Source organism: Curcuma longa, chromosome 16, assembly GCF_044706935.1.
Source record: "Curcuma longa cultivar G26 ecotype Majalengka, Jawa Barat chromosome 16, ITB_CL_G26_1.1, whole genome shotgun sequence".
NCBI classification, from domain to species: domain Eukaryota; kingdom Viridiplantae; phylum Streptophyta; class Magnoliopsida; order Zingiberales; family Zingiberaceae; genus Curcuma; species Curcuma longa.
In genome coordinates, this window is record NC_133876.1 from 4375132 (window position 1) to 4386428 (window position 11297).

The window sequence follows — 11297 nt, forward strand, 5'->3', positions numbered from 1 at the left end:
AGCACTCCCCACTAATCTTCAGTGCACGTATGGTTCATCTAGATTTTGTGAGAAATCAAACTCTTTGATTACCTCATCAAAAGGGATATTCCAACTCATGGATGTTTGCTTTAATCCATAAATAGGCAGTTGAAATCTGTGTACTTTAATTTTATCAATAGATGTGAAATCTTCAATGTAAGATACTAGAAATTTTAGGGTTAGGATTAACCAATTAAAGGCTGAGTTTTAATCGAGCCGGAGTAAGTGGGTTGAAGCCTAAATTAGCCAAGCCCATTTAGGTTAATGGGTCGGATCTAGAATTAGGTTAAATATGTAAATGGCTAGTGGTAGAGAATGGAACTCGTCTTGCAAAAATGAAATCAACGAAATCGATTTGGGTCAAATCAGATGTCATTTGGTTAGTGAACCAAACGACTTAGTTTTAAACCAACTTGGTTGATTCACGATGGAAGAGGTTTTGGTAAAATAAAAGGGATGAGAAGATTCGTCTTATAAAGACGAATCAAACAAAACTAGTTTGAATTAAATCAGAGGTCATTTGATTAGTGAACTAAATGAACCAAAAGTGAACCTGGTTCATTATAGTAACCGATTCAACGGTAACGGTTTTTAAGTTGGTTTAGCCAAACCCAAATTTCAGTTCAAGTTACTATTACTCCTCGATAAAACTAAATCACAATTTTCATGATCTCCACCTGCACGACCCGCGACCGTCACGCGACTCACGATTGCCCACAACCGCCGCTACCGCCCGTAACTGTTGCGATCGAGTTTTCCAGAACTGACGCGGACGCCGTCACAGGCCCGCATCTGGCGTCGGAAACCCCATAGCTCAGGCTTTAAAAGCCAAGCGCCGACCTTAGATCAAGTAGTCAGGTCCCTTTGTTCGTGTTTGCCCGACCGCACCGCCGCTGTGGAAATTGACAAGGTGCCACCCTGCCGCCACTACCCTATCGCTCCATCATCGTTCTTCTAGAAGCAAAGTCACCTGCAGCGATTCGATGTCGTTGCCTGCCGCCATCAACTCCGCCGCCGCCTACAGCGTCCTACCGTGGAGAAGACGCCGACCGTCGCCACATCCTTTCGCCGCCGTGCTGCAGCGCCCCTCTCGGCGGCTCCCTCAAAACTTCATCTCACTCACTCGACCTCTCCTCTCGATCTCTCGGCGTTCTCTTCGGCAGCACCGACGCAGGATCGCCAGAATTAGGTATAGATTTTGTTGTTTTGCTCTTCCAATTAGTTTTGCATTTCTGAGTAGACTCAAACAATAAGACGTAATGAAAAAAAGGGGTAGATGTGCGCTGATCGGGTGTAATGGTTGGATCTGTTAAACTCAAACAATTAGTTCTGTTGGATCAGTTGTTGAGGATGACAGTCTGTTGTGAGGTTGAGGAGGATGAATTCTATTAGGTTTGGGTGCTGTTGGGATTTTGTGGAACCAGATCCTCGTTCTGTTGATAGATTAGGTTTTTGATTAGGTTGTGGTTTTGGCCTAATTAATTGACATAAGATTTATTTAATTAGGGTTTATGCCTAATTAATAAGGAGATTAATTTAATTAGATAAATTTAGAATAAGATTAGCTTAAATTAAATTAACCGAGTCATGTTAAATTAATTTAATTGGGTAAGTTAGTGCTAAATCTTTGGATCAATTAGATTGGCCTATGTTGATCCTATTTGATCTGATTTAGACTAACTTAAGTTAATTGGAGTTTAATTGGGTTAGATTAACCTTAGAATCGACTAGGATTTACTTTGATGGAAATTTAATAGAATATTATATTTAGAGGATATTTTATTTTATAATTTGCAGGACCTTGACTTGTGACCTGGTTGTATTTGGGAGTTTTTATTGCAATGAGTCGTCAATCAGGTTGGTAATCCCTATACTTGGTCAATACAAGATCATTTCTTTCCTAGTATACCAGATCAGCTTATAGGAATTTAAGTCAAATAGCTTTAATTTCTAAAATTGAACCGAAAATCATCGAAGAAGCATTGTCAGACCCAGATTGAATCATAGCAATGCAAGAAGAACTAGCTCAATTTGAACGAATGTTGGGGCAATTTTGCCCCAAGTGATTTGGATTTTAATGTTTGGCTGAATCAGTTTAAGTTAGGCAATGTTTGTGATCTAACATGTGTGACTTGAGTTCACAGGAAAGTCCAGGAATGGAGTCTTGGCATTTGGTGAAGTCCCGGAGGCGCGGCCTCTTGGCAAAGGACGAAGTCCCGGAGGCGAGGCCTCTTGGCAAGAGAAGACTTAGCACGACAAAGTCGAGGGAAACGTCTCAAGCTAGTGCAAGGAAGTGCACGAGGCTTGTGGAAGGCGTTTGAAGACTTGTGTCAAGGCTAAGGGATGAAGAAGAAGCTGAAAAAGGGAGTTTTCAGCTTAGTCAGTCGACTGGCCCTGCCAGCAGTCGACTGGGGTTGATCCGAAGAACACACAGCCAAGTTCAGAAGTATCAGTCGACTGAAGTCTGAATTCTAGTCGACTGGTGTCAAACAGAAAGATCAGTCGAGAGGTACAGTCGACTGGTACCAGTCGACTGGTGTTGGAGCAGTCGACTGATAGACTACCGTTGGGTGACAACTGGCAAATTAAATGCGTATTAAATAGCCGTTGAAGCCCATCAGTCGACTGGCCCTAGGAGCAGTCGACTGGTGCACTGAATTTTATAAAAAGAGCGGTCAACGTCGCAGAAAAAAATACTTGATTCTTTCATCTTCCTGACAGCTCTCTGACATTGTAGAAACTCTTTCTCTTCCTCCTAAACTTCACTACAAATCTTGTACGAGGAAGGAACTCTGTTGTAAAGGTTTCTCCGCCTTCGAAGCGTGCTTTGAGAAGGAGATTGTTTCATAGTGGAATCGTCGGCTGCGTGTGTGGATCCTTGGATTAGTCACCTCGTTGAGGTGGATACCAAGTAAATAACCGGGTTAGCGTTTGATCTTTGTTCTTTATTATTATTATTTTGCTTCCGCTAACAATCTCGCAGAGAAAGATCGAAAAATGCTATTCACCCCCCTCTAGCGAACGCCTCGATCCCAACAAGTGGTATCAGAGCAGGTCCCTTTCGCGCGAACTAACATTCAACCGAAAGAATCATTAATGGCGTTTCAAGAGGGATACAGCACCGCACGACCGCCTTACTTCGACGGCAACGATTTCGCATATTGGAAAGGTAGGATGGAATACTATTTGATGAATGATATTGACATTTGGTTTAGTGTTATAGATGGGTTCGAAAAACCCAAGGATGCTTCTGGAAAACCTCTTCCTACAAAGGATTGGTCAAAGGATATATGCAAGAAGGCACAAGCGAATGCGAAAGCCACAACAACCTTGCAATGCGGACTCTCCAAAGAACAATTGAGCAAGGTTGGTCCATTCGACTCGGCCAAGGAATTGTGGGAAAAGCTTATTGAACTCAATGAGGGCTCAAGCGAATCAAGGCGAGCCAAAAGAGATTTATTGGTGGGTCAACTCCAATCGTTCTCAATGAGGACCAACGAGAATGTAAGTCAAATGCATGGACGGTTCAAGGAGATCATGAATGGCCTCCATATCATTGGTGAAAAGATTGACAACCGAGATCTAGTAAGGTATGTCCTACAAGCTTTCCCCCGAACCACTCTATGGGCATCAATGGTCGATGCTTATAAAGTATCAAGGGACTTGTCTACGGTAAAACTAGATGAATTATTTTGTGAGTTTGAGCTACATGAGCAAGCTAACTTGTCCACAAAAGAGAAAGGTATTGCTTTGCTTGTAGATAAGAAGGACAAGAAGAAAAAGAAGGAGAAAGAAGAATCATCCGAATCCGAGCAAGAGTCCTCCGATAGTGATGAAGAGATGACGCCCAAAGAGATGACACACTATGTCAAAAGGATGATGGGAAAGTCAAGGAGGTTCACCAGAAGAAATGTCAAGAAGATGTTCATACCACCCCAAGGTAAAAGTCAAAGTTCAAACTATAATCCTAACGTGACTTGCTATGGATGCAACAAAAGGGGACACATCAAGCCAAATTGCCCGGATCTAAAGAAGAAAGAAGACTCAAAAGAAAAGAAGAAGAAGAAGGAGGTGATGGTTGCACAAGCTACATGGGACACCTCAAGTAGTGAATCTTCAGATGATGAGGAAGAGTCGTGCCACATTACCCGGCACATGGCACTCATGGCACAAAAGGATGATCAATACACATCAAGTGAAGAGGAAGAATCAAGCGAAGATGAATCCTCCTCAAGTGAGGATGAGGTAATGGATAGTGCCAAACAAAAGCTTCTCTTTCGTACAATTGCTTATCTTAGGAATGCTTTAGTTAAATCAAAGTCTAAAGTCAAAGCATTGAAAGAAGAACTTAGAACAACTAGGAATACCGACCTTGACCACCATGATTTATGTGAAGAAAATGAAAAATTGAAAAATGAAATTGTGGATCTAAGGAAATGTTTAGAGAAGTTCACTTTAGGGTCTAGAAACCTTGACATGATCCTAAATAGTCAACGGGCGGTATACAACAAGGCTGGGATAGGATATAGGCCTAAAGAAGTGTCTTATATTTCATTAGTAGGTAGACAAGGGGTGTTAAACAAATCACCTAAGGACAAGGTTAGACAAGCTTGGGTTCCTAAAAAGTACTTGCAAAATGTAAGTGAATCAAGCTTTTGGGTTCCAAAATGTGATGTATTTTATGTTGTTTAGGTGAGAGAGAAGAAGGATACAGGCATGTGGATTATGGATAGTGGATGTTCAAGACACATGACCGGAGATGTAAGTAAATTCACAAAAATAAAATATATAAAGAAAGGAGAAGTATCTTTTGGGAATAGTGGGAAAGTCAAAAACATGGAATTTAACTTGCTTAGTGTAAGTCAATTATGTGACTCGGGCTATCAAGTTGAGTTTCATGCAAATAAATATTTGGTTAGGCAAATTGGTGGGAAAAATGTTATACTAGAAGGCTATAGGAACCAAAATCTTTATTATCTCAATTTGGCTTTTGCTTCTAACCCGTATATTGAGTGTTTCATGTCAAAAGAAGAAGAAGGATGGCTATGGCACAGGAGGCTTGGACACATCAACATGAAAACCATAGCAAAAGTGGCAAACAAGGAGTTGGTGAAAGGACTACCAAAGCTCAAGTAAACATAAGGATGATACCTTAGACATTTTTATTGGATTTAGTAAAAGGGTTGAAAATGAAAGAACACTAAAAATAAATAGAATTAGGAGTGATCATGGTGGAGAGTTTGAAAATTCAAACTTCTCCAAATATTGCTTAGAAAATGGATACAAGCATGAGTTCTCATGTGCAAGGACCTTCTCAACAAAATGGAATTGTTGAGAGAAAAAATAGGGCTTTACAAGAAGCCGCTAGAACTATGCTAAATGCATACTCACTACCCACATATCTATGGGCAGAAGCGGTTAACACCGCTTGCTACATTCAAAATAGGGTAATAATTCATAGATTTTTAGGAAAAACTCCTTTCGAGGGGGACCAAGGACGCAGAAGCAAGAAGCGAAAACAGCGAAGACGGAGTAACTAGGGTTCGCAAAGGGCGGGGGTGGAGAAGAAAGGTTTAAGACGAAACGGTCGGCGGATCTCGACCGTCGAAATAATAAAACATCGATCAACCGGTGAATGCGGTTATGCAACCGAAAAACCAATGCATCACCGCCATTGAACCATTAAAACGCAGATCAACGGGTTGGAATTAAATCACGCTCGAGGAACCAAAGAGAAGATAGGCCGACGAATCACGAAGCCAATCACGTCAGGAAAGAAAATAAAAGATCGGGTGCAACTAGAGCCTAACCCGAGCCCCTCAGAAAACATAAACAGCCCGGGGGAAACGAAAGCCAACTAGGTCAAAATCGAAGCTAATTAAACCGGCAACCGCGCCAACCCCCTGCTCTCTAAAACAAGAAAACAGAGCTAGCTCGGTAAACCTGGCTGATACCCATAGTAGGTAATAATGCCAGGAAATCAAGCTTAAGCTTAAAGCGTTGAAACAATAGGTCGGCATCTCTAATAAGAATCTGCAGTCCTCAAGACCACACTACTTGCATGAGGTGCTGCGGCCCTGCTCATGCCCCTCATCCAAATTAACCCCTCCTCAGAAATCGGTGACAACCATAAAACCTAATCACGTGTTAAGCTCTAGCAGTATCCATAGTAAAAATAGATACTATACATCAATAGAAGAAAATAAAGGAGAAAGTAGGAAATCACTACCAAAACAAAATATTACATCAAAACATCCTTCCAACAGGAAAGATAAACACGAGTTGTTCAATTCAGTCTTATAAAAATCAGGAAACAGTCATAAACTAAGGGTCAGGCTTCTCTGAAGCTAGGCAACTCCTCCCAGACCTTCTCCGGACAAAGGAAGCTCAAATTGGTACCCTTGGCTATCAGGCCTGATTGGATAAATTGTTTCACAGCCCCCTTGAACCCATGCATAAGCATGGTGCCGGTCTTAGCTCCTAACAGCTCCTTGAATTCAGGAGAACTCAGGAAGGTTTCTTTCTGCTCTTCTCATTGCTTTTGGAGATCGGCCACCTGCTTCTGGAGAACCTCTACCTCGGCAAGAGCTCTATCCCTGTCACCCAGCACAAGTTCCCGCTGCTTCTTCTCCTCGGACAGCTGGGATTCCAAGCTTTGCACCTGACCCTGCGCTTGCTCCAGATCACAACCGAGCACTCCCTTCTGCTGATAAGTCACGGTGAGGTCGGCTTCCAGCTTGGACCGAACTTTCCGAGGAAGGCCGACCTCATGCTGAGTCTTACCTAACTCCAGCTGAGCTGCACGGGTGGAGGCTTGACTCCCTTCTAATTCTTACTCTAGTTCCCGAAGCCTGGAAGTTCGAAGTTTAGCATCTACCCTCAATCGGTTAACCTCCTGCCTTAACTCTGCAGCTTCAGCTCTGGTCGCCTCCTCTTCAGCTCGGTGCTCCTCCGATCCAGCCAGACCCTCAAGTTGCTTTCGCAACTCAGCTACTTGGGTCTCCAGGCGCTGGTTAGCAGACTCCAGGGAAGGACCCGACGATGGAGCTCCTGGCATTGCTTCACCAACTGAACATAGATAGGGAAAGGCGTATAAATAAGCTATAATAAGACAACGCTAAAAAGAAAAAAAATAAGACCTAATACCTTGCCCAGGGAACCGCTTATGTGACTGAAAATGGTCTCTGTATCCAAAGCAGGTAGCACCTCTTGGTCATACTTCTTAAGATCATCTCCAGGAGCCTCCTCCACATGGATAGCCGAAGGAGACCGGGAAGGCCGAACAACTGATAACTAGCATTTTACCTGTTTAATTGGAGTTATTTTGGACCGATCAAATCATATTTTATAACATAAATAGGGTTTGTTGGGCTAATTCTTAATCCTGCATGAATTTTTGAGCTTTATTGTATTTTTTTATTAATTTATGATATGAATGGATAATAATTGGTTGTAATTATTTTGTAGGAAATTAAATTTGGAGAAAAATCAATTTTGGTTCGATCAGGATTTCAAATGGGGTTCAACTCAAGTTTGATCAGTCAAATTGGCTCGATCAGTTCAAATCAATTCAAACCCAAGCCTAGCCTAAAGGCCACTTTCTACGTGTCACGTGGTGCATCAAATTGATATAGATCAAAACAATTCAAGATTGAAAATAAAAGTGTAGTATGGAGTCCCAAGTCGTATTTTTCCAAGGATACTAATAAGCGTGTTTGAATTAGATTTTCAGTTGTTTCTTTTTGGATTTTTCTATACTAACGATTCAAAATGCCAATAAATCCTAACAAGAATTTAATCTAAAAAGTAAATGACTGGAAATGAAACTGATTAAATGAAAGCTCACTAATTAAATGCAGAAAATTAAATGACTAAAAATTAAACTACTTAACTGCAGAATTAATAACAAAAGTGAATTCTAATGAAGAACACTAGAAATATTAAGGATCTAATCCTAAATGCAATCAAACCACTCAATCCTAATGCCATTAAACTAGCATTCTGTTTTTGATTTAACAAACTAACTACAGAAACTAAATTTACCGAATCTGCTCCTGCAAAATTGATATCAGAAATTTAAAACAGAATTTATTCAATCAACATGTCTTTGGCATTTTTAAAATAGCAATCGATGCATTCTATTTCTAAAACAAACTCAGCAGCAAATATATGGTAAAACAAGAACAGATCTAGATCAAAATATGCTGAAAATATCGTTCACAAACTCAAATCAGAATCAACTTCCTTCTCTTCACAGATCTGCGAAGAAACCTCAGGGAACGCCCTTATAGTTCTCAATAGCTCCTTCCGAATCCTTCAGTCAGTAAGTCAAGATCTCCCAGCCGCAGAGAACGCCCTTTTAGCTGGAATTTCTGTTACGTGAAGAACAGAGCGTACTGTGGCGATCAGATCTGGAAATTTCAGATTATCAAATCTCTCGGTGAAACCAGTAAGTGGAATGACTGCTGGACTCCTTGAAGAACTCCAGAGAAAGCTCTGCAATGTCTGGAACCCTCGGATCTAGAGAACGCCCTTGAATCCAAGAATGCGGTGGAACACGGAGGAAGAAGAAATGACGCGATTTAGAAAATGCCATTGATCGCTATCTGCTCAACACTTGATGATTGCAGGATGAACTCTGAAGTCGCCATTGAGGAAGGAAAGTGGATTCAGATCTGAGATGTGAACGGAGCTTGGCGTCGGTGTCGCGCGCGCGGAGAAGAAGAGTCGCGATCCAAATTTCTCACCGAAGCTACTGTTCCCTTCTCCATCGCTGGTTTTCTCCTCCATTGAACCGGGTTCACATGCCTCTTTGGTCCGGTTCATAGCTAAATCCAATTCCTGGCTCAATTTCTGGACTGGTTCACTGATTTGATCAGTCAAGTTCAACATTTGACTTGACCTGGCTAACTCGAGCTCGTCAATTATCCAGATCTTGCACCTAAAACCAAAATTAAAAAAAAAACAAATCATTATTAAGCAAATTTGAATTAACTCTAAAGAAAATCATGAATAGAAATTTTAACACCAAAACCCATTATTTAACCCAAATAAACTCAAATGTTTATTAATTCAAAATAAAATGCAATGCAAATTAAACCAATCATCAAAATCCCCCACACTTATTTTTTTGCTTGTCTCAAGCAAATAAAGAAACTAAAATCCTACTTCAATGGCACCCCCCTAAACACATTCCGAAACATGATTAGTAAATCGAAGAAGCAACCATCTAAAATAATAAATCTCAAAGATCTTAAGCATTCTTGGGACACCCATTTTACTTTCGGTTTACTAAATACTAACTTCCACTTTCATGAATGAATTGAACATGATATCACTCAAACCTCCCAGGATAAACATTATGTGGCTCTCCTTCTAAACTAAAATGTATGCTTTTTGGTAGAGGGCACTCAAGCTACACATGTTTCTTGAACTACCATAAGTTTGCTAATCTTCTACTCTCTACCACCATTATGGATATAAATTCCAGTATAAAGGTAGAATGAAAAGCAACAAAGAAAGATCAGAAACAGTTCAAATTGCAGTTCGAAACAGGAAAGAATAAGAAGAGATTGATTTTTCAATAAGTGGAAGATTTAGGCACAAAAAATGCTATATGTTTGGACTTGGCCATTCTTTTCTACTTCTCTTCTTCTATCAGTCATCATTTCAGAATTTCCAATTCAGTTTCCTTCAAATTCTAGCACCTTATTTCTGAAATTCCCTATTCATTTCAGCATTTTTCAATTTCTGCAATTTCTGCCCTCTAAATTGCTACTGCCTCCTTTTAAAACTCAAACTTCCTTGTTCCAGTTCTAACATGATTTCTTCCATTTAATTCAAAACACTTCATTTCAAATGCGTTCTGGTGTTTTTAACAATTCAACATCTGCCAATTCAAAATCTGCTGAATTTCATCCTCGATTAGCCTTGAAAATCAGCTCCTGATCATCTTCTCAAAAATTTCAGAAATAGACTGATTTTTCTGATTTCAATTTGTTTTTGTTGCTTTGCTGCCATCAATGATTCACTTGATACATTCCACATTTTTTTCTTTCTGATACATTCCACATTTTTTTCTATTTTTTTTTTCTGAATTTAACTGATACAATCTGATTTCACTGCATTTCAATCATCCTCTTCGAATTCTATGATGAATTTATTAAGAACATCCCAACCATATCAGTCCCCTCTTCACAACTCATAAAACTCTGCTTAATCTTAGTCCCACTTCAGCTTTATTTCAACCTTGTTCTCAGCTTGAATTTTTTTTTTTGGCAAATGAATCATTCATTCAACACTCCATGCATTCACATCCATTTAGCTTCAGTAGGTTTGAATTGCAGCAGCTCCACAGTTTCAGATTTGCATACTCTGCATCTAAATTGACTTCACTAAGCTTACTGTTCAGATCAGTTCACAATTTAAAACTTTTCCTTCTGTTTAATCCACTGCTAAAAACACAATAGTCAACACTCAACACTCATCTCTCCCCCACACTTTAACCTTTGTCTGTCTCAGACAACACCATGATCAGCTCCTATCTCAAAAATATCAGAATCTGCAAAACTCAGCATTTGTCAGCTACTTTGAGCCAAAATCTGCAAAACTCAGTAACACTGATACTACTAAAAACAACACATCAGAGTTTATCGAAACAGCCACTATAGCAACTGAATGATGAACAACATCTGCCGAAACAAGAATCTTAGCATGTTCAAACCATGGAGCCAAAGACAGCATTTCCAGATACCATCAAATCCAGAAACAAGCATATATTAGAAATCAGCATTTATCAGATTCCAGTATCTGCTATAGATTCAGAAACTGATATAAACAAAACCATAGTGCCAAATTCCAGCCATCCAAAATTTCAGCATATAATAGAATCAGCATTGACACTGCACAATTACAGAAATTTCAAAATCCAATATCAGCATTTTCATCCTTAATAAACAGATAACAGCCATTGGCACATTCAAAGAACCTGATAAACAGACAAATTAGCCATAAGCTATTTCAGCTTACCATTAACAGCATGAATAGTGAACCACTTTGTGCCAACTCTGCAAAAATTCCAGAAATTTCACCAAATGTAAATAGCTTCTCATTTCAACCACTGCAACAAATTACAACAACAACAGATAAAGCTATTGAAGCTACGAAAAGTGTAAACAACAGGCTTGTATATGTCATTTGATAAGCTTCAATCTGTAAGCTTGAACCTGTATGTCAATTTACTATCTAGTGTGGAAAGAGTAGAATCCTTATTTCCA